This window comes from Bos indicus x Bos taurus, chromosome 15 (assembly GCF_003369695.1).
Source record: "Bos indicus x Bos taurus breed Angus x Brahman F1 hybrid chromosome 15, Bos_hybrid_MaternalHap_v2.0, whole genome shotgun sequence".
Lineage (NCBI taxonomy): Eukaryota > Metazoa > Chordata > Mammalia > Artiodactyla > Bovidae > Bos > Bos indicus x Bos taurus.
The window spans coordinates 10277355-10301842 of NC_040090.1; the positions used below are offsets into that span (position 1 = coordinate 10277355).

The window sequence follows — 24488 nt, forward strand, 5'->3', positions numbered from 1 at the left end:
CTCTCATGGAGGTTACATTTCACAAGTTGCCTTCCAAGACCACATTGGGAATATCCCACCAGATTAGCTAATTTTACAAAAGGACCAAATTTGTGTGTGCATATTATTGGTACAATGAATTTGCACTACACCTTACCTCTAAAGGGTTCTTTTGTCTTTAAAGACATGACCTCCCACATCCAAGCTGTTATCTCACAGAAATGGAAACGGGGCACTTGCTGGGAGGAAAACACGAACTTAGTATTTATACATTTTTGTATTATTGAACTAGTTGAAATGAGCATGTATTACCTTTGTATATATAATTCCATAAAACTTCTTTTTAACTTTACAATCAGCCCCTCAATACTCCTGAGAGACGAGAGCAAGACAGATGGAAGTGAATGAGGTAGAGAATGACCCTGGTTACGAGGACAGAATTGCCTCACAGATATCCCTTCCCTAGAACCCAGTCAAGTGACCACAAAGTTCTCCAGTAGCAACAAGGAAAGGGGCATAGCCGGTGCTGGAAGTAAGACTCAAAAAGTGGCAGCTGAAAAGGAAATCAGGACTTCCCTGGTGGTCCAGTGGTTAAGAATCTGCCTGCCAATGCAGGGGACACAGGTTCAATCCCCGGTCCAGGAAGATTCCACATGCTGTGGGGCAGCTGAGCCTGAGCGCCACAACTTCTGAAGCCCATGCCCTCTAGAGCCCATGCTGCACGAGAGAAGCCACGGCAAGGAGAAGCTCCCGCACGGCAACTGGGGAGTAACCTCCACTCGCCGCAGCTAGAGAAAGCCCTCAAGAAGCAACAAAGACCCAGCGAAGCCAAAAACAAATAAATACATAATACATTAAAAAAATTTTTAAGGAAATCAGTTCTGATTTGGGATGGAGCTGGGCAGCAGAATGGAATGGCCACTAACTGCATACTGACTTCTCAAAAGCTCTCACAATAAGTCACACCAATCATGAGAATTCTCACTAAAACTCCAAACCTGGTAAGAAGAAAACTGGGAGTAGGGTAGCGTCTTCCTTCTTCACTGGGAAGTAGGGGAAACAATTGCAATGAGAGAAACAGGGGAAGTGGACAAGGAGGCTGCCTCTTGCAGAAGTGGAGGCTCCAGGCATGTCCTGAGTGGGGCAGGGATCTGAAGCCAGAAGTTATCTATCCAGCAAAAGGAGATCCACCTCCCACCTGGAGCCAGGTGCTGAGAACGCTGGTCCAGGACAACTAATGAACCTTCAAAGGGAGAGCAGAGCCCAAGCTGTCTAACAAAGCCTGCCCCAGGTGAATCCTCTCTGTTCCCTTGCTCTTTAGGAAAAACTGGAGAGCTCTTAAAGTGTAGACCTTAAGAAAAAAAAACAAATGATACTGTGAGATGATAGTTAAGACACTACTAACACTGTAAGAGTAAAGAGAGAAGACCCAATAGAGAGAGAACTGCTAAAGCACGATCAAGATAAAAAATCAATACGGGGACTTCCCTGGTGGATCCTGACGCAACAGAAGACCCTGCATGCCCCAACCAAGACCCGACGCAGCCAAATAATAAACAAGTATTTTTAAAAAATGAAATGGCACTAAAACAAGTCTGTATATCACACACACATGCTGCTGCTGCTGCTAAGTCGCTTCAGTCGTGTCCGACTGTGGGACCCCATACACAGCATGCAAAAGACACATAAATAACCAGCCTAGAAAATATAACTCAAGAAAGAGGAGAGAAATTCTTTACAAGTGTGTTTAACTAAAGAATAACCGAATAAGAACATGAGGTCAAGAGATGATTTAAAAAAAAAACAGAATGAGATGAAAAAAGAAACAACAGGTTGGAGGAAACAAATGGACGCCAGAACAATATCATTTAAAAATTATAAATAAAAATACCAAAGGGACAGAATAGACAGAGCTGAAAAAAAATCACAGTTGTAGAATAAAGGTTGAAATAATTAAGTGTATGTGAAAGAGAGAAAGCAGATTAGGGAGAAGCCAATAAACATGGAAGATAAACATAATAATAATAGGTATCTTTAAAGTATCAAACTCAAAACATAAAGTGGGAAAAAGTACTGAAAGACCCAACAAAAGAAAATTTCCCTAAAAAAAATAGTAGCCTTTAAAATAGAGTTTATTATATGCCAGACACTATTCTATGCACTTGACACAAATTAACTAAAATCATCCCAACCAATTTTAGAGGCAGATGTAATTATTTACATTTACAGATAAGTTGTAAATGGACTGCAGGGAGACCAAACCAGTCAATCTTAAAGGAAATCAATCTTGAATATTCATTGGAAGGACTGATGATGAAACTGAATACTTTGGCCATTTGATGCAAAGAACGGACTCATTAGAAAAGACTGTGATTCTGGGAAAGATTGAAGGCAAGAGGAGAAGGGGATGACAGAGGATGAGATGGCTGGATGGCATCACTGACTCGATGGACGTGAGTCTGAGTGAACTCTGGGAGTTGGTGATGGACAGGGAGGCCTGGCGAGCTGCAGTCCATGGGGTCGCAAAGAGTCGGACACGACTGGGCGACTGAACAACGACTGAACAACCGATAAGCTGAGGCATAAAGAGATTAATAACTTGCTAAGATCTTACAGTTAATAATATTAAGTCAGGTAGAACTGAAACTGTCTATGGAAAAGCACACACTGGGTTCTAGAAATGTGGAATGTAACATTCACAAGGCCAAAACAACATCAAGGGTAAAGAAAACACTTTCCACACACTCAGTCAGACGAGGTAAATTACCGACAATGAGAAATAATCACCCAACGTCCTTCTCCGAAATAATATTCAACGCCAAAAAGATAATAGAGGAATAACTACATAGCTTTTTAGAAATAAAGGGTGACCCAAGAATAGTATGCTTATTCAAACATATAGGCAACATATACAAAAGAACTCAATGAAAGAGTACCAGTAAGTTGTTTTAGAAGGAAAAAAAAAGTGTTTACACTAAAACCCAGCCAATTATAAAATAAATCCAAATAAAGAACTTGAGGGTGGAGAAGCTGTTGTAAAAAGTCTAATAAAAAGTACACATACTAGACAGTAGCTATGATATGAATTATGGCTATAGAAATGATACGAATCCTGATAATGCACAAATAATAAAAACATAACCAAAACAATAGCAAAATAATGTGATACAACAATAAAAATCAAAGTGAGAGAGAAAGAGGTGGGAAAAAAAGAGTGTGCTTGCATGAGGGGAATAAATCAACACTGCCTAAAACCAAATCATTCAGGGTGAAAAATAAAGGCTATAACTTCTTAAGGTACTTCATAATCTCTTCTTAAAATTAGAAGGGATATTTTGAGAAATGATATTTCCTGTGATAAATAAATGTGTATTTGAAGTTTAGTAATTCCTTCAATTTCTTTTTTCTTCTTTCAATTTAAGTTAAACACAATCATTCTATTTCAAAATAGCAGTATGACCTCATTTTGTATCTCATCAATAATATATTGACTATCTCTCACCATCCATTCATTTATCCTTCCATTAGTTCTATTTTATGTTCTATTTTATGTGCCTAAAAAGTATTTAAAAATCACAAATTTTTTGAAAAGAATAAAGTACCTTGAAAAGTAAAACAATAGTGATTTTTATTTAAAAAGAAAAACAAAGTTATAATAATGCATCTGGGGAGCTGGCTGGGGCTTTTTAAAATCTCCTCCTCTTTATAGGGTAAGAGAACAAACGTGAAATGGTACAGCCACTGTGAAAAACAGTATGGCACGTCCTCAAAAATTAAAAATAGAACTACCATACGATTCAGCAATTCGACTTCGGGGTATTTTTCCAAAGAAAACAAAAACACTAATTTGAAAAGATATGCACCCCTATGTTCATGGCAGCAATATTCAAAATAACCCAAGATATGGAACCAACCTCAGTGCCCATAAATAGATGAATGAATAAAGATGTGAGATATATATATATATATACACAATGGAATATTACTCAGCCTTTAAAAAATGAAATCTTGCCTTTTGTGACAACATGGACGGACCTAGAGGGTATTATTCTTAGTGAAATAAGTCAGACAGAGAAGGACAAAAAATGTACGATTTCTCTTATTTGTGGAATCTAAAAATCAAAACAAATGAACAAACATAACAAAACAGAAACAGAGTCATAGATACAGAAAACAAATAGGTGGTTGCCAGAGTGGGAGAGGGTGTTAAGAGAAGTAGGTGAGGGAGATTAAAAGGTGCAAATTTTCAGTTACAAATTAAATGAGTCACTGGTATGAAATGCAAAAAACAAAACCAAACCAGAATGAGATGAAGTACTAAGGGACACGTAGGCTGTTGTAATATAAGCCAATGTTCATTCCATTCCAGTATTCTGATTTCCTATTAGGAATTTAAGCAGTGCAAAAGAGCATCAAAAAGAAAGTGAAAAAAAAAAAAGTGAAGAAACCCCACACCAAGGCCTACCATCTAGAAATAACCAACAATGCCATCAGGTGAACATCAGTCCAGATAATTTTTATCCAGATAAAAGAATCAGTGGATAGATGGTTGATTAGATAAATAGCATGATAAATATTATAAAAAATAAAATGAGATTAGATGCAGTATTTACTAACAAAAAAGATTCCACTTAATTCTTAAACCATGATATCGTGCAAATGATGTAAGAAATCCGGCCCAGATGTTTAAACATCCAGTGTATGGTATTCCCTCGAGTATAACTTCTCTGTTGGGTACACGCACCGCAGGACAGTCCCACTTATGCAGACACATACACACAGACACACACACACACACCCACAAACACACACACACACCAGGCCTACTCTCCTGTTGATCTACAGCACCCTGAGGTCTGACCGAGTCTTTTCTGCACCCACAGAAGGGATTTCCCTCGTCTGACTTATCACACCTCACTCGGACACAGAAGGCACAGGACAGGGACATTCGAGCAAAGATGTGAGATGCATGCATGAGAAACGATTCTGAAGGAAAAGCAACTCAAGCCAAAAGGACTAAGAGAGGAAGACGAACGGTGAGGTGGGCCCTTAGGAGCAGAAAGGGCAACCAGGCAGGCACAGAGGGCAGGAAAGTAAGAAGGGACAAGAGCTGCAGGGTGGAGTGACATAAAAGGAGGATCTGTTTCCCACTCTGCATCCCACGGATAGACACTTTCCTACTGGCAATGGACTGGCACAGACAGAAATGGGGATGCAAGGGAGGCAAAATCAAGTTTGGAGATCAAGTTTCACCGAGATAAAGTTTGGAGGGGGAAAGACCCCAAGTCAAGAATTGGATCCATGTACTTCCCTGGTAGAGCAGTGGGTAAGATTCCTCCTGCCAATGCAGGGGACACAGGTTCAATCCCTTGTCTGGGAAGATCCCACAGGCCAGTGGAGCAACTAAGCCTGTGCACCACAACTGCAGAGCCCAAGCTCTAGAGCCTGGGAACCACAACTACGGAGCCCACATGCTGTAACTACTGAAGCTCATGCACCCACAGCCCTGAGCTCCGAAACAGGAGGGGCCGCCACAAGAAGTCCATGCACCGCCTTGAAGAAGAGTGCCCACTCGCCGCAACTAGAGAAAGCCCGGAAAGCACTGAACACCCAGTGCAGCCAAAAATAAATAAATTAAATTAAATTTAAAAACGGATTCACGAGTAAACAAAGGCTCAGCATCAGGAGTAGAAAACAGCTGTTATCAGAAAGGCCTACATCTAGTATCCTTGGAGCAAGACATATGCATGGACACCTGTAGGTTCGGCTTTCCCACCTGCCAGAGGAGGTACTACCTTATCTGTAGACACAGTTCAAAAGGAACATAAGTGACCCAGGAGACCAGCTATATAAGACACCATAATGGAACTCTGGGTGAAGGCACTGCATATTCAGAGGCCTTCCTTTCACCCACGTCATGGGCTTTTTCCACCCCGGGAAGGATACTTCATTCACAGCATACACAGCAGCATGATATCCAATCACTTGACTGCTCGTTGGAGGGCACTCACTGGCCCCAGGTACCCTGAGTTCTACAGGGAAGACAACTAAGACCCACATAGCTCCTCAGGTCATCAGGCTCTGTGATCACCTAAGTGGTATCACCCTGCTGCTGCTGCTACTGCTAAGTCGCTTCAGTCGTGTCCAACTCTGTACGACCCCATAGACGCAGCCCACCAGGCCCCGCCGTCCCTGGGATTCTCCAGGCAATACTCAAGTTTATATCGAGTACTGTCACAATATCTTGACCTCCCTTAAAGGGACACAAAAAACACGGGTCTTTCCTAATGACCAGAATGACATTGAGTCACTTATTTGCATTTTCCTTGCTCTTTGAACCACTCTCTAATATTATCATCAGAGATCAACTCTCCCATCTAAAGCCTTCAGTGATCCTGCAATGCCTTCAAAACTCAGTACAAAGTCATTGGCTCAACATTCAGCTTCCTCTATAACGTGGCCCCTGTCTTCATAGTTTCCTTTTCCTCCTCACCATACCAATCATCCAGTACTCCAATCACAGTATATTAGCCCAGAATCCACCTCGCATTCACTATTCCAGACCTTTATCATCAAGTTCCACCTCCAGGAATGCCTATATTCATCATCTTTGTATCAAAATTCTACTCAGTATACAAGGCTTAGCTCACATGTCCCTCACCCCCCAGAACCCCCATCAAAATTAGGCTTCCTTCCTTTCAGGGCCATGGCACTTTGTTCTGACCTCTAGTTAGACTTAATTCATTTTGCCCTCTATTAGTTGCTGTTTGAATCTGTCTTGATTTACATCTGTCCTTATGGGTCATAAGTGAATGAACGTTTATTGAACATCTACTAAGGTTGCCAGGTGCTTTCACAGACATCATCTAATTTATCCTTCTGTTGCTAACAGGTAGTGCTTATACATTTCGGGTGTTCATAAATGTGTGTTGTATTATTCTATTAAAGAGAAGGGTAATAGTTTGATTTCTGACCTTCACCAGGAGGTCACTTAAATACATCTCCTTTAGAAGACTTAACGAAAAAATTAGACTGTTCAACTCAGTTGGACGGCATAGAGAAGGGGTGCCAAATATTCAGTCTTTGGTAATTCTGTCTTAGAAAAATGCCCTAGCCAGAAAACAACACTGTCCTTTTTTCTGCTTCTTTTTCTTGGCCCCACCCAGGAAACTCAGCATCATATCTCTATCCTGCCCAGAGTCGGACCTCAACAAGCTAGACGGTTCTAACTCTGGACCAGCTACTAATTTTCTGTGAACTTTAGACAAGACAGAGCCCTGCACTGTGTGCTGTGCTGTGCTGCTCGGTCGCGTCCGACTCTCCATGACTCTAAGACCCATGGACTGTAGCCCACCAGGCCCCCATGTTCATGGGGATTCTCCAGGCAAGAATACTGGAGTGGGTTGCCATTCTCTTCTCCAGGGGATCTTCCCAACCCAGGGACTGAACCTAGGTCTCCCACAATGCAGGTGGATTCTCTACCATCTGAGCCACCAACGAAGCCTTATGTAAAATGGGGCATTTGGGCTGGATGACCTCAGAGGTACTGATCAGTTCCTAAGATTCTATGTTGAAAGAACATACACAAGATGACTTGGGAATTGGCCAACTCTTCAGGCCACCTGTGTACAACAAAATATGGAAGACTATGGAAACAGGGCAATAGATTTCTCTGTGAGTGTGTGTGTGTGTGTGTTCTGAGAATGTTTTGTGTCTATGCATTGAGTGGGGAGGTAAAAAGCTGTTAATCCATGGAAGTCTACTTTCAAGAAATTTACAATTTATGTGAATACCTAAACCGTAAAAACACTGCTTGGTTACTCTTTACTAAGGGTTACCATTTTTGTTGTTGTTCATAAGAAACTAGTGAAGATTATTTTTAAATCCACTAATCTTACAGTTGAGAATGGCTTTTAAAAAATACACAGACCTATAGAACTCAAAGATTACCATTAACAAATAAGTTCTCTTCATTTACATTTAGCATCTAACTGATCATGCAGAAGGATCTCTTCTGACCAAATGAATCAGTAAATCAACAGGGTTACATCAACTTCTGCAGGGAGTGAGAGAACATGTAACAATCAATTTTAGTCAGAGTGTCAATGAAGGCATATCCATTCACTGTTTAATAACCAGTTGATCTGGATTCAGCTATTTTCAAAACCATCAATTAGACTGGACTAAATCTCTCCTTAGACAGGTTTGGATGAAAAGACGCAGCTTGTATACCAAGGGTGTGCATATACAGATGAACCTGAGAACCCTCAGTTTGGTTTAGGAGGGGCCCACTACAGTTCTCTATATGCCTCCCCAAGGATATAAGGCGTCCTTTGTTCCCTCTGCTGTCAGAAAAAACCAAGAATAAACAGGGGCTTTGGTGCTGTTAGGGTCAAGGTCAGACTCACATCTTTGTTTCTATCAAATGTTTACTGTGTGCTGTGCCAATATTTCACCAGACTGTTTTAACCAAAGGCACATAATACTGGGCCTCAAATAGAAATGCCACCGTGGCACCAATAAAAATGCTCTAGTATATCAGGACTATGAGTTTGCTATAAGTAAAAGGTATTAGAACTGCAGGGGAAAATAAACTTATAAAATAAGAAAAAGAAAAAAAAAAAAGAAGACAAAAGAGGGTTTTGATTAGGTACTTTTTGGAGGGACTGTGGAGCAACAGCATGTAAAATTCTGGAGAAAAGAAAACATCAAAAAAAAAAGGGAAAAGAAAAGTGACTAATGTACTTCACAGGGTAAACATATTTTTAATGCAAACATAGGAGAAGCAGAAGGGCTCTTTTAAAACAGGGATCTTCAGTTAAGTACAGCCATTAGCTCTTAGAGGCCAAACTTAGCCAGTCTACAAGGAGGGGGACAGTTTTCAGATCAGTATTGCTCAATCAACACAATTTTTAAAAATTTTTTACAAAGGAAGAAAAGAAAATCAGTTAAAATTTTGAGCCAAAACTTCAAGAGACTATTTTTAAGACTCAGTTTCTTCATATATTTTAATATATATCCTTTTAAAAATATTTTTCTCACTGCAATGGCTTTCCTAAAATCAAATATGTATTTTTTTCCTTTGCTGAAGATTCCCCCAAAAGAACATTTCCCTCCAAATCTATACTTTCAATATATTAATAAAATAGATTCAAACTTTTTGTTTGTTTTTGTAGAATTTGCTAGCCCCCCCTTTTTTTTTCTTCCTGAAAGAAAATCCTCCTCCAAATTTTTATTTTTTTATTCAGGATATTTAAAAGTAATTGCTACTTTTTGAAGAATTATGTCATTATGGAGTAATTAAGATTTTAAAAAGTTAACGATCTTTATGACTCAGAAAGCCCTTAATCCAATTATCAGGGTGAAGGATGAATTGACCTTTTCTCCTTTCAATCCTGTTTCTAGTTTGGAAAAAAAAAAAATCTCTTTCAGAAAACACTGATTTCTAAATTTACCAAATACGATGGCAAATTTAATAGCAGTGAAGTTTTTAAATAAGCTTGTACATATCAATTTAAAAACTGCTTCTTGCGTATCAATTTTGGGTTTACGTATGTGCATTCCTGAAGAAAGAAAGGGGAACAGAGAAGAGTTTTATTTGGTATTTATTCTGTGCTTAAACCTGCCTCAACTAGAGGCAGGTTTAAGCACATTTAATTTCCTATGCTCAGGTTTTCTCTTTCCTTCTTCATGTTTTACTTTTTCTTTTATTTTGCTATTCATACTATTTCCTTTTTTGTCCGTGAACAATATTTTTTAATAACAAAATTATCAGTAAATAATGATGGTTACAGCAACACTGAAGGTTATAATTCTATTATCTATTGTTTTCCTTCGAAGGATCTCAAGGTAGTTTACAAAGAGAAAATAAAACCAGCATTCCTTCTCCTGTCACAGGATTTAAAAATTTGACAGCTGTAATTTTGAGGGTTACATGATACCAATGCTAAATCATTCTAAAGAGTGCCTTTCCTACATCATTGCTGGAACTTCCCTATATTCCGGATTGGAGACTAAAATTTTATTTCTTTAAAGATGTTTTTATTTAGCATTGTCAGACACAGTTCCATCAGTCTTTTTAAGGAGACAAAAGACCTCTAAGGTTTAATTCAGAGTTGAGGGCCACTTACATTTGATGAAAAGACGACCTTATGGCAAAAATAATGTCAATATTTAGCTTATTCATGTGCAGGATCTACTTTAATTTTAAATGAAATTTAGAGGAATTCATATCTTCTAGTATATCAGTCAGTCTAAGCCAGCATGAGACTATGTTCTAACATTAGGTTACCTTAAGATACAAGCGGTTAAGTTCTACCTTCTGGGTAAGGAAGATGAGCTACCGTCTCTGCTGGTGAGACGATATATAGGTGTATGTGTGCGCATGCGCGTACACAACAGACAAAAAACTCCATAATGAAACTAACAACATGTAGACCGATGTCGAGCATACAGTTTCAGGGTTTTGATGGTGCCCCTGAACTAAGACACTGGGATAAGGTCCCTGTATCTCTCTTTACCCTGTCCTCTCCGAATCAGCTCCTAATCTAGTGACAGATTTTCACCTCATTCTTTGGGGATCTTTTTAAGATCACAGACTCCTTCCCCTACTTTCAGTAAATGTTAATTAACCTCCAAGAGTGCATGACATCAAAAACATAATTCTGACCCCCTTGAAAAGAAAGAATTAACAGGCATCACCTTCCTGACTATCAAAAAACCTCCATTAAAAAAAAAAAGATAGCTCTATAAGCTGTATTTTCCCCTGTAGGACTGCATATTAACAGACAACAGGAAGAATGGAAAAAGATTTGTGTATATGGAAAAACTGTTTCTGAGGTTGGGCCTGTCAGCCCAAGAAAATGGCAGAGAGAAGAGGTCAGTGACTACTTGAGGCATTTTTTGTCATTCTAATCACCTCATGTCTCCTCTTCTCTATGGCAGATTTAGTACATTTGCAACAGGTTGATGATTGTGGTGCAAGGTATGAGAGACAATGAAAGATCTGTGAGATTTTTGAAAAAAAATTTTTTTAATTTGGAGCAATTCTATGACCTAGGTTTTTATACTTTGGGGGAGGATATTTGGCTTTTTAAATTGCAATCCTTTTGGGAAATTTCCATAAATTTCATTTAATTCTATAATATGATTCCTCAAGCAACTTCTAGAATCTACTACTTTATTACAAAGCCTTATTACATTTTTTTAAAAAAAATTAAAAATATTTTTGCCAAAAACAGCAATAAATACATAGCCCCTATTTAGTGCCATATATAATCCTTCTAGAAGCATAAATATTAGAAATAAGACAACCTATTTTGATGTGTTATATTAAAATCTATACACTTTATAATCTGTGAGCATATCAGAAAAAAATTAAAGATGAAATCGACCTAGTGCTAAAACATAAACTCCTAAATATGTTAGTAAAAAAAAAAAAAGTGTGGTCAGTTTAAAATTATATCTGGGAAAATATTTTGACTAAAAATTCTATTTCTAACTAAAAAAGAGATTAACTAAAAAGACATCTTATTTTTATATTAAGGAATAAATTTATGAATAGTAGAAGAAAGTGCCACTCCTCCCTAAAATAAGCATATTAATGAATATCACACATCTCTCTGTGGAAATTATATTTGTTTTGTGCCACATGAAAAATTAATGTTTTATAATCATAAATAAAATATCTTCTTACATATTTGAGCTTTGGTTAAATACTGATCTTTACTGGGATAAACTATCTTTAATGTTATACAAATAAAATAAACAAAATTTCATGTTAAAATCTCAGAGAAGCTGAGAGGTAGCTCACTGAGAAGCAAGATTTTTAATCATAAGATTAAAAAAATTTTACAGTTTATCTTTAAAGTTTTCCCTTCTTTGAAAAAAAATATTTTTCTTTCTCTCAGAATTCTAAAGTATGACTTTGAAAAAAATTCTAAAGCTAATAGCTAATCCTCAAAAAGGTAATAAGCTTGTATTTTTAAAATACCATTTGTTTATTATTTGAAGAGACAGCAACTGTTTTCATGACTGTTTCATATTTAAATGCAAATAATTCTTATGTAAAACTACCTGAAACAGGTTTTTTTCTGGACAAGCTCCTGAAGGGCAAGCTTGAGGGGGAAATAGCTATGAACTGGAGGATTTCATAAGTCTGTAAATAAATGAAAATACTAAATTAGTGTTACAGCCTAAAATATTTTCTTAGTATTTTAATTTTAATTCTTTAAGATTTTAATGAGCAAATTTTAGTTCAGGAAGCTATCAATAAATTTTTTTTCTTTCTTTAAAAATTTTTATTATAAATGACTGCTTCTGTGCTCCATTACCTACATATAATTTAAAATTTAAAAAGAGAGGCATAAAGGAAAACTGCTGAGGGGAAACAATTTTCCTCTTTTACTTAAATATCATTTCATTAGATGTGATGTTGAGGTTCAGAGTGGTAGAAGTCGAGAGGATAAAGTTTGGAGGGCTATCTCTAATTCACCCTTCCTTTTCAAACTCAATGTATAGGCTGCCAATTTACTTACTGCCCCTTTATCCGCTAAGAATTACAGAACTTCTCAGACAATTTGATTTTGGTTCATACCACACCCACCTCTGGCAAGAGGGTTTTCTGCTCTTTTTCTTATCTCTGATTAAGTATTCTTGTCACAGACTCAAAGGGTAAAAGAGACCCCTTAATTTAAAAAAAAAAATCACTTAACTCCACTTTGAAACAGTGAAACTATTTTTTTAGTTGATTTTTTTTTCTACCAATCTAAGATCTGGGCTTTAAAGAGGGGTCAACCCTGGGGGTCAAAATTTTTTACAAAGGCAGTCTGATTTGCCTGTGGAGATATTAAAAGGTCAGTGTGGTATAAATCATTGCAGTTTGAATGACAGCTGTCCTGAGAGGCTATTACTGTTTGTTCAGCTCCAGACCAGTTCCTCGCCCAATTCACAACATCTGGAAAATCTCAAGATGATCCCAGCACTCCTTGACTTTAGACTCATCGCCCACCTCATGACTCCTGGTGGTGTTACCTGCTTCCTATTCCTATTTCAACTCTTTCAACCAGTACAGGACTCTATTTAGACCCTGGGTCTGCAGGCACCTGTCTTAACACTGCTGCTGCTAAGTCATGTCAGTCGTGTCCGACTCTGTGCAACCCCATAGACAGGAGCCCACCAGGCTCCTCTGTCCCTGGGATTCTCCAGGCTAGCAGTGCGTATTGGTTGAATACATACTACACACCTGAAGTATCAGATTGTGTGTTAACTGATATCTCATTTCATCTTCCCAACAACTTTATGAAATAGGCACTTGAATATCCCCATTTTACAGATGAAGAAACTGACTCAGAGAGATAACTTGGTCTAGTGCACGCAGCTGAAAAGAACAGAACTGACAAGTAAACCGAGATCTCACTGGCCTCAAAGCCCGTGGCCTTAGACCAAGCAGTTGTACTGCTTCCTCAAATTATGCTGCTTTTAGCCGCCCCTTGAAAGGCTGCAAAGAAGGGATGGCGAGGACTACTGTGCAGTTTGCGTTTGACACGTCCCTGGAGTTTTTAGTATGGTTTTTTAAAAAGAGAAGAAAAGTCTTCGAGTAGAGTTGATGGTAGGCTGTGGGGGAAATGCAGAAAGGCCTGTGGAGAAGGCACCTGTTTCTAAGAAAATTAAATAAAATACATAAAAAGCAAACAAAGGCAAAAAACATCTTTTGGAATGGCCTCAGATGTGCTTTATAGGTTCCGGAGTACAAAGAGTAGCCCTTTTCTTCTAGTATTCCCCAGAAAACATGAAGACCTCATCAGATGCTTCCTATCGTCACCCTGCAACTTTCCGCTAAGACTTGAAAGAAATGCCGGATAGAACAAGTTAAGTGAATCAAAGAGAAGAGAGCAAAGATTTTTTTGAGGTGGGGAGGGGTGATAAGAGAAGACAAAAAGATTTATAAGACAGTGAAAAGTGAAGCTGGAGGAAGGAAGGAACGAAGAGAAAATATATGTGAAAAGGAAAGAGAAAGCATCCTTGATGATAGCAAATAGTGTTATCTGTTCTTGCCCTTTTATTGTTCCTTTACTCTTTCCTCGGTGGGAATCACCTAAACGGAAAATTTAGGACTGGATATAAGCCAAACATAAAAGGTGAATGGTAAGTATTCTCAGTGAGTCATTTTTCCCCCTCTGATCAAAAAAAATTTTTTTAAGTAAAAAAGGGAATGATTTGCAAAAACAATTGTGATTAAATTCAATAGATTTTTAAAAAGAACTTGAAAGCAAGGAATTAAAGGGGAATGAAACAACAAAGAGATAATCTTTGGGTAGGGATACATCAAGTAGAGAAAAAGATTTTTCTATCAGCCCTCCTGATTTACTCCCAGTCGGGTAATCCTGGGCACTGGCAGGCTATGGAGCAAATGGACAGATGCTTTCAGAAAAGATTATCTTTTATCTGTTACTCAGGGAATAGCTCTGGTCCTATGACTGCAGATTCCATGATATAAGCCTTGTATGCCATTGCTATATGTGTCAGGCAGGGGGAAAAACATAATAATAACAACAATTAACATTTATTGAGAACTGAGTGAAGTTCTTTATATGCATAATCTGATTGAATTCTCACCAGAATCTTAGGGTTGTTATTGTTATTCCCATTTTACAGATAAGGTAATTGGGAAAATGAGAAGGACTGATTTGCCTTTAGGTGGATCTTTCTATTCTTGAGCCTCAGCAGAAGCAATCTGTTACTTTCTTGCTTAAGTAGAAACTCACACACTTCACCGGATCCTCCCACAGTCTACCAGAAGTCTTTACAAATTCAGATCCTAATCCAGACCTTCCACTTCCAAGGTCATCTCCCTGCAGTGCTTTCCACTGGCTATTTACCCTGGGAGCGCTGAGTAAGAGCATCCAGCTCACCCTGAACGTAAAGCTTGCATCAGTAGCTGATCACACTAAAGTCTATAAACATCCTTCACCCTAAATGAAAAAAGCCAGGCCTTCCTCATTGCAGGAAAGAATTTTGGGGAGCTACCAGCAGGCGAGAAAGAGACTTTGGAAGACTTGGAGTGGGGCAAAACCTTTGCATGCTGACCTCTCCGTGTCCACTTTGAGTCTTAAAGACTTCCAATTTCTCCTTTACTGAAGACCTCAGCAGCACTGCCTGCCATAAAGCCCCCAGCTATGCCATAAAAGGCAACCTACCAACCCAACAGGATCATCCCAACAGGGCCAGTCTTACCAACATAATAATCCAACCAATGGACTGTTCCTTTCCTTCTCAGGGAATCCCTCTCCTGTCTATCTCTGAATTTCCCTGGTGGTCAAAAGCACCAGAGAAAATCCATCTTTGCTATGAGCCCTTATGTTGAGACATTACACTGTCCAGCTTCAACACCAACCTCTGTTCCCTCCGCCAAATCACCAGACTTTGCCAAGAACATTTAGCCTGAAAGATGGATTGTCACTTCAAAATTCTGCAGGACTGGGCTAGATTTGGCCATTAAAACTTCTCATCTGCTTCTGTCCCTCACCTCCATGCCTGCTTTGCCTTTCAGTTACTGATTTTCTGTTCAGCATTTACTCTAGCCTTTTGCAGTATTAACTAAATTCCAAATATTTATTCTACAAAAAAAGAGAGGCCAAAAACACAACACAGAGCTGCTAGGTAAGAAAAAAAAAAAGAACAGCTACAAATCAAGATTTGATGATTCAACCTAAGCTGCAAACCTTAATTTTGTAAAATATAGGACTTTGAGACTAACTAGATGAAAAATGTTTAATTAGGGCCTAGTGAAGCCTAGGGAAGTCATGAGCGCCTTGAAATTTTATGTAAAATATCTGTGTTTTTCTTTTTTCTCTTTCCTTTTGTTGTTTTGTTTTTCCAGGAAGATGCTCCATACCTTCATTAGGTTATCAAAGGGAGAATAATTTATTTATATCTCCAATGCCTAGAATAAGGCCTGATATATAGTAAGGACTCAATAAACATTCAACATGTGTTGAATGAATGAATGAAAAGAGGGATCTGAGCTCTAGGACCCAACTTTGGAGATGGAGGAGTAGAAGCCTGGGAAGGATATAATAGCTTTTTCAGGGTCATGAACCCAAGTAGTCAGGACCAGATAGAACTAGCTCTTTTAATGCATTCCACTGTTTGCCAGTCTCTTTGATTTGTTTTTTAACCTAACTGTATCTTTCACTCCATTTCATTTTTCTTCCTTCCAATCTGTTTCTTTTAAGCTGAGAAATGCATCTTATTTCCTAGTTAGAAGTTGCCAGTAAGAGCACACCCGGAAAGAGAAGTGAGGAAACAGTCAGCACAGAGAGTCTATGAAAAAAAAGGCCGCCACGATAATTTATTGGTCACAGCACACACAGCATGGCTACTCTTCCTACGTGCTGAAGGCATGATTAATAATGGCATCAAAATGGCTGTCACTGATGGAAATATGCAAAGCTGAGTTAGATCCAGGCATTGGCAGTAAATCTTAAAACTGACCAGACTAAGCCAGTGTCCTAGAACAGGTGACCTGCAGCACTCTAAAAGATATCCGAGGGACAAGGATCAAATGAATCCCTGCTTGGTCTGAAAGCTGCTTGTGTGGACCTTCCTTGCTTGTCGAGTAATTAAGAAATCCTGGGAGAATTCATCTGGACCTTACTACCCTCCTAACAACTCCCAGTCAAGCCCAGTAGGCAAGAAGGATAAGATTCAAGCTGCCACCCAGAGGAAAGAAATAAGGGAGAGAGGCCTAGGCCTCGTGGAACTGCTTCAGGCTAAGAGAGACTCTGGAAGAGACCAGTATTCGGATTCTGTGACACAGCAAATTTCTTGTGCTGATGACTTCCTTAGCGGATCAAGGCCCACATGGAGGCACTGAGGTCTAGGCTATGTCAGAAGCAAGAGAGGAGAGCCTTGCCTAACCCAGTGATGCCCCCAGAATGCTAACTGCTAGCAGAAGAACCTTTAGGTAAACTTTTCTTTGAACCCTGGCATCCTAAATGCAAGCCATTTGGAAGGGAATCTGTTACAATTTGTGTTTATGGACTGTCTATATTATTTAGTAGTGCTAAGAATTACTGAGTGAAGACAGAAGAATCCAGAGTAGAGTAGACAATAAACAACCTGGGTTGGAGCCCCAGCTGTGGGACCTTGGTAAAATCACTTAATCTCTCTGAACCCCTGTTGCATGATTTATAAAATAAAGGTATTGGTCTGTATATCTGTAGCTCTTTCTAGCTTTCACATGCTACGTATATATTTAAGCTTGAGATTTAACCCATCAACAGATGCTTTTAGAAGAGGTTACCCTTCAGGCAAGAAAATCTTACCCCCTATATTATTTTCTTAGATGTTTTCTTACAAGGCAACCGAAATATCAGTTAAAGGGGGAAAAGGGGGATATGCTAAGCCCTTGGAATGAACTACAGCCCTATTGCTCTAAGACAGATGCTGAAAACTTATATTCAAAAGGGGAATTTAAGAGAAGTTAGGTTCAGCCAGTGATTTGAAGATCTTGCTCTCACTTTACAGGGTGGGATTACAGGGGTTTCTAGTCAATCAGCTTATCGTTAAAGTTCCATTCTCAAAAGTAAACATTTCACAAAATATATGTAGCAGTCATTTAATTAATTCAGTAAATAGGTCTGTTGTATAATGATCTGAAGGTCTTCTATGAACTGTGCTTCTGTTCTACCATGAGCCTCAAGTTTCCTATAGAATTTCTAGCAGCTTCCTACATTTTGCTCACAAAACAGCCAAGGATAAGATAGGGAGCTCGGTTTCTCCCTACCTCACAAATCTAACAGCCCTGGAGTTTCAAAATTTTCTGCCTAGCTTTGAACTGAATTCCCCAATGCAAATCACAGTATGACTCTGAAGCTCAGCAAAGCAGCTAAACAAAAGCTCTGTAGCAAAGGATTTTGCTGGTTAATAGTAAAAGTAAATGTGTTTAGAGTTTGATGCCTTACCCCTCAAAAAAAATCAATAACCTAAAAATCGTCTTATCTTTCCTGTGATGAACGCCAGTTAAGTAGACATAACTCAATGTACTGGCTTCCTCAGAAAAACTAAGCTCAGCAGCAAATTACCCTTCAACTCCACACCTCTCCTGGGCCCCTAAGAGGCCTGACATAGCCCAGGACATGGGGGCAGAGGGGCAACTCTGGGCCCCACTAAAGAAGCCCTGCACCTCTGAATCCTTAAGGCTTGGGAGCTTCCAAACACCCAGGTCCAGGTCCTGCTAGGGGATGAGACAGGAAAGGGGCCTGCTTCATGGGGTACTGTGCCTCCCCCCTCACCTGTATGATGGATGCTTCTCTTTGCCAAATGCTAAGCCATTGAGGACCATCCCCAAGCACTGGATCCCTGGCTGCCTTGTGTCTCATCACCAAGTGGGGAGTGTACACACACTGCCCAGGCCAAGGGGCCGCGGGCTGGGGTATCTTTGCACTTACCTGGGACTCCAGAGCTCATCTGCACAGACTCTTTAGCTCCTATGGCCTCTGACAACTCCTCCTTCAGTGACCACCCCTCATGCAGACGTCCAGGTGTCAGGGCAGGTTTGACTACCTGAAAGGGCCAAAGATGGGCAAGGTTACTTTGCTGGCTCTGGAGGAGAATGGGAAAGTTTGGGGGCTGGGACATTTTATAGGAAATCATCGGGTAGGAAGACTACAAGGAAGGAAAAGGGCAGAAGGGTGCATCTGGGCCAAGAGTTACAAGGCAGGGGAGCTGAAGCAAGGGGAGAGCTTTCCAGAGATGCCCACACAGCCCCTAGGCTGAGAGTCCTGACGCAGAGGAGAGGGTCCTGGTCTGAGGCTGCAGCAAGTGTGCTCAGCGCCTTTGACTCAGTCCCTCCCTCTGCCTCCAGCCTAAGGCAGGTAAGGAAGCGATTCAAAGCAACCACCGGTCTTGGGAAAGAGGCCAGAAGGGGCAAAAGAGCCCGGCAAGGGGAGGAAACTTGGCTCCAGCCACGGATAGAGCAGGAGAGGCAGGGGGGAGCCACAGGAACAGAGCAACCAAAACTGGGCCTGAGGGTGAGAGCACGTGGAACCCCCAGCCTGACCCAACCACCAGGGGGCAGGTCATAGAGAGGGGGCTCCGTGATGTCTTCACCCCTTCCTCAGCTCGAGAGACCAGTCTGGTCTGGATTTTCTGACATAGGCAAAAACTAAGCTAGCTGATGGGCTCCGGGCACCAAGTGTCCCCAGGGACTCCCTGGACACTTCCCACCCCCATGGAGAAGCACACTGGGGTGAGGAAGGGTCTCTAACCACTACCCCTTCTCCCTAATATAAAGGCTCGAGAGTTTGCGTCAGATGCAAGTGCCTGGAAGTTTCCATCAGGCCCCTGGCTTACTGGGTGACGTGGCTTTTTTTTTTCTTCCCCAAAAGGTGTGTGCGTTAGCAGTTTGAGGGTTCAAAGAGGTCCTCCCCCCACTTTGCCCTCCTTTCTCAGCAAAGGCAAAGTGGGGAGAAAGCGGAGAGACAGCTCTCACTGGCCTCAGGTTGAAGCAGCCGCCCTTAGGAGGGAAGGAAAGATGTACAAGAAGCCACCAATTTTTCCTCCTGGTGAAGGGAGAAGGGAGGGGGGTGCTTTCCGCTGATCCCACCTGGAATGAGACCCCCCACACTCCGCAAGCCCCCCGCCCCAGATCAGGAGTGAGCACCCCCAGCCCCGGTGTGCGGCCGGGCGCCCCAGCAGCTGTGCTGCAGCCGCAGTAGCTCTTCAAAGCAGCAACAGTTGTCTGGCTGAGGCGAGGCGAGGCGAGGACTCGCTCGGGCGCGCACGACGCCGGCTTCGGCCGGGTGCTCGTGGGCTCCCGCGCCCCGGCCCCACACCTCGCCTCGTGGGAGGAGTGAGGGGGCCAGGGGCGCGGGAGCCTCGAGCCGCCCTCCCTCAGGCGGCTCTTACTGGTTTTGTGCGAGTTCACTTCGCTCAGGTCACCTCTCTCCAAAACCTGGTGGAGGTTCCGGTTTTTGGAGAGAGGAGGGCTTTCTGGCTGGGGAGAGAAGGGGAAGGTAAGAAGCAAAAAAAAAAGAAAAACAAAAGAGATGCTGAAGGGACACGGGGTGAGGCTATTTTTAATCTAGCCTGGCTTTTGCGCCTCTTCCCTCCGCGAAGCTATCGCTCCACAGACGGCCCCAGGTGAGAGGCAGGGAGGAAATCCCCCAGAGCTTTTGCTTTGGCTCCATCTCCTTTGCAGATCTTAGGGACCCTTTTACTCTTTCAGAAAACGCAACCGGAGAGAGAAAATCTCTTTTATCTGTGGAGAGGGGCTCTGATTTATCCCTGGAGTTTGGAGTCCTCGCCTTCCGTGCCTCCTCGCAGGCTGAGCTAGAAAAGATTGACTCTGTCCAGCACTCTCGGACTTTGGAGCCCTTTTTCCTCCTGCGGGAGAGGGTAAACTCTGGATGCTTGGCTCAGGGAGAAGGGAATGATGGTGGGCGTTTAGTTTGCTGGGAGAATGGTGATTGGGGTGCAGGGGGGAAATTCAGGCCCTCCCCGAAAATGCGAAGCTTCGCAGCCCTCGGGTCTCGGACTCTTATATCCCTAGACTCATCCTCTAGCCGTGTCCATCCCTCTGGGCCTCCGTGTGTCTGTGTGTCCTTCTGGTTCAGTCCCTAAGGGCGTCTAGCAGTGTTTCTAGCTGACGAAGAACGTGGGGGGCGCAGAGCATGGTGAAGGCCTGATCTTTGCCACTTGTAACCGAAGCGGTCACGACTGCAAGCAGTGGAAGGGGAGGTGAGGAGGGGGGTACCCAGAGCTGATCCCCAACCCTGCAGCTCTGCTTCGTTTCCCAGGACGGGGCACCTCTTTAGAGGCCAGGACTGCGCTGCTGTTGCCACTGCTGAGCTGCTGACTCGGGTGCAACCACATCTCTCAAATGCTCCTTCTCTGCGGGGTTTTTCCCAGTTTTCACATGTTTTATCCCTTTCTGTGTTACTTAGTTTTGAGCAAGGCGAGATAGGGGGGGACCTGAGGCTGCAAAACGCTTCAAATTAGGTTGGAAGCAGGTGTGGGGGGAAGAAAGGACTCCGGGGAGCGGGCGGTGCCTGGGTATTTTCCCTCTTTTTCGGAGCTGCCCAGTTCACCGCGGCTCACCTCACCTCGGGGTCCCCCACTAGGAAAGGGGATGCTGAGGGCTTCCCGCCTCTCCCTCAAGGGCTTCCCCACCCCTATATTGCAGAGTTGGATCATATGGGTCAAAAACAACCAGAAAATGTCCTCAACTGATTCATATTCCAGGTACCGATTTGGCCCTAAGACCAGATTCCTTTTTTTTTTTTTTTTTGCAGTGGGTGAATGGGCTTATTCGGGGTGTGGGCGGAGGTTGTTGGTGGGGGGGGGGGAGACACAACTTGTGTAAACTTTTATTGTATTTCAGCTTCTTCCCACTTCTCAGAAAACATTACGCACACTGCCTGCTCCGATTCCCCCTGTGATACAAAGTGGATTAAAAAGTTGGGGGTGGGGGACCTGCGCGGAGGACAGGCGGGTGACCAAAGCCTCAGGGAGCGCGGGAAGGACGCGAGGTAAAGGACTGATTCTTCCGTGGAAAACGGGGAGAGGGCTGGGAAAGGCTCGGACTAAGCCGTTTCGGGAAGGTGCGGACTTCGGCGATCGCTGGTGGCTGCCGTCTTCTCGACGAGTGCGCCCTCCGCGAATGCTTTTTGGGGTAAGGGCTTCCGGCTATTGAGTTATGTACAGCAAGCCCAGACCGCAAAAAGATTCGCGAAGGGCAGAGTCTGCCGGCTTCTTCAGTCCGCCGCCGCCGCCTTCAGCCCAGGATGTCTCCGAACCCCGGAGCCGAGCAGGCTGGGTCTCCCCAGCGCGCTCCAACGCGGCTCAGCCTTCCCACCCCGCGCGCCGCCCGCCCGACTCTCGTCCCTCCTCGAACCCCTCGCCCAACCCCTCCATTTCTCCACACCGTCCGCGATCCCCCAACACAGCCCGCAACAGCCTCGAGCGAGGTGTGTGTAGGGCGAGAGGAGGAGCACAGAGGGGACCAGGGATCCCGGAGCCCAGCCTCCACCCCCTCTCCGGTACCCCAGCACCCTGAGCCTCTCCGCCTATCTGTCCTGTCACCCTCTTTCCCTTTCAGGGTTCCGCCAGCCCTGGCTGCAAGGTCGCGGATCTCTGAACAGGTACAGTTCGGATTCCCCCTGAACCCCCTCTTGTCCCTCCTAGTCCCCCAGCAGAGGTTCCAGCCGTGACTACAGGCGCTGCGTAAAGAGAAAAACTCCCCCAGAGCACTAAATAAATACAGACGAGGCCGCCAGCTCATTGGTGCGGACTAAAATCGTCACCCACCAATCAGGAGAGAGCTCACATTTCCTTTTTTTTTTTTCCCAGAAGGGGGAGGGAGGAAAAAAATATTTCCATTTCTAATTATTTAACAAAACCCAGACTGGAACACGTTAAAATATTGTTGTTGCAAAAAATCTGGCCAAGCCCCCCTGCCCCATTCCAGCCCAGGCGAGGGCGTGAGATATTGGGCCAGGGTTCAAGAGAGCGACCTCTCCCAACAGGACCTAAGCCAGGAGATTCAGACGTAAAATGACAGGCCAAGATAAACAGAAAATATACCCAAACTGCACAGTAGTCAGCCTATTTCTTTAAAAAAAAAAAAAAGGAGGATGGCTTGAACCCCACTCCCCGTAAAGTTCTGGAGGCTCGATAGGCAGGGTGAAGTCCCTCCTTCCGTACCCTAGCCGCCCCCCCCCCCCAAACCCGTCTAGATGTTCCGTGTCTAATGTCCCACTTGCCTCGGGTGCCCTTTCATTGCTGCAGCCCACCCTCCAGCCCCCGCCCCGCACTCCCTACCCATTCTGCAGAATGTTGAGGGGAACAACAAGAGGCGAGCCCCTCTCCGACCGCCGGCTCCCACAACGTCGGGAGATTCCACCCTCTGCTGGAGGAAGGAGAGGGGAGGGGAAGGGAGACCAGGGTGGAAGGAGGAGGGAGATCTCTTTCCTACGTTATCCCTCCTTCCCTCTTCCCTCTCTCCCTTTAGGCCCCCTCCACCATCCAACGTAGTCAAACTTTGAGGGGTGGCCCTCCTTCTCCCCAGGGCAGCGCCACTCTTCCCCAGTCTGGTCTTCCTCCCCTCCCCCCACCCACCCCGCCCCATCACAGTCCAAGAAGGATTTGGGCAAAGGAACGTTTGGACCACCTCCCTCCCCGAGGGTAGTCCCCCTGGGGGAGGAAAGATTCAGCTTAAGTGGGGTGTTGCAAAACATCGCCAGAACTTGGGGCGAAAAGTTGCCATATTTGTTCTTTGCCACCCTGGAATCGACGTGCCGGCGGGCGCGGGCGCACACGCAAGCTCTGGCTTAAGCTTGCCCAGAGAAAATCCAGCTAGACCTTCTCGAAGTCTGTGTTGGCCCACCCCCTCCGCCCATCCATCACCCTCCGGCAGCTCCGCGACCCTCCCACCCTCCCACGGCGTCCCCTCGGCTCGGCGACCGGCAGACGCACGCACACACCCTCCGAGCGTCGGCGCGTCCGCCGCGCCAGAGGGGGCTCCACAGTCCACAGCCGCTGCAGCGGCGGCACGGCCCCCTGGGGGGTGGGAAATAAAAGAAAAAAGTTCTACTCAGACGACCATTGAGCCGACCGACCGCCGGCCGACCTGTGCACCGTCACCCCTTCTCCTTACCTGGGTCCCCAGGTCCCTGGAGCGCGCCGGTCCGGTCCGCACTGCAGCCAGCGTTGGAGGAGCCCCTCTCCAACCGGCCCGCTCCCCTCCCGCCCTTCCCCGCCCCCCACGGGTGTTGGCCCGGCGGTAGAGCGGGCTCTTCCAGGTAAGTATATAAGTTACTGTACTGTGTGGGAGGGTCACGATCTTGGTAATTGCGGCTCTCCGAGCTTAACCCCTGCGTTCCTGCCTTCCTCCAACTTGTTGAGGACTCGTCGGGTCGCGGGAGAGCGAGCGAGCGAGCGCGCTGGCAAGCGCGCCGGCCAGGAGGGTGCGAGGGGGAGGGTGGAGAGAGGTGCACCGGGCCGAGAGGGGAGAGCCAGACAGCGAGCGGCGGAGTTCAAAAGTCCCCCTGGCAGCGGTTTTCATTGGATAGGTCTTCCCCCCCACCTCCATTCCCTTACCCCCCCACACCGGCTTGTCCCCCCCCACCCCCCGCTCCCCGTCTCCCTTGTAGGGGACGTCTCCAGGCGAAGTCACGATTCCTTCTCAGTTCGGAATGAACTGTGACTAGAGCCATGACGCAGCCAGCGCGCATTACTCACTTTTTGCAGTCACGACTTGGGAATCCGTGCTGGTTCCAACCAAAATTACACAGCTACCATTGAATTATTTAATAGGATCTAGTTCGGGGGTTAACTTGTGCATTGTGCCAAGCGATGAGGAGAGGGGTCCGGGGGGGGGGGAAATGAGGATATGGGGCGTCCTCTCTTTCCCCTTAATGACCCCCCTTGCCACCGCTCCACGTGTTGCATATGTTTTTTTGCGCTGCCATCCCTCCTAGCGCCGCCCCCCCACCCAAGCTCTTGCC

At 43.9% G+C, this 24488-nt stretch overlaps 1 long non-coding RNA gene across 3 annotated transcripts in view; it reads right to left on the minus strand.

Moving 5' to 3' along the window:
• Nucleotides 1–24065, minus strand: part of LOC113905391 — a 101854-nt gene extending 77789 nt beyond the window's left edge. The window contains exons 1-2 of one of the 3 annotated variants that reach the window (XR_003514658.1): nt 23639–24065; nt 18432–18546 (exon numbers count right to left, since the gene is read on the minus strand). This is a non-coding gene — a long non-coding RNA (uncharacterized LOC113905391). The remainder of the gene's footprint in view (nt 1–18431; nt 18547–23638) is intronic. The other 2 variants (XR_003514657.1, XR_003514659.1) reach the window with 2 other exon arrangements.
• Nucleotides 24066–24488: the final 423 nt, after the last annotated feature.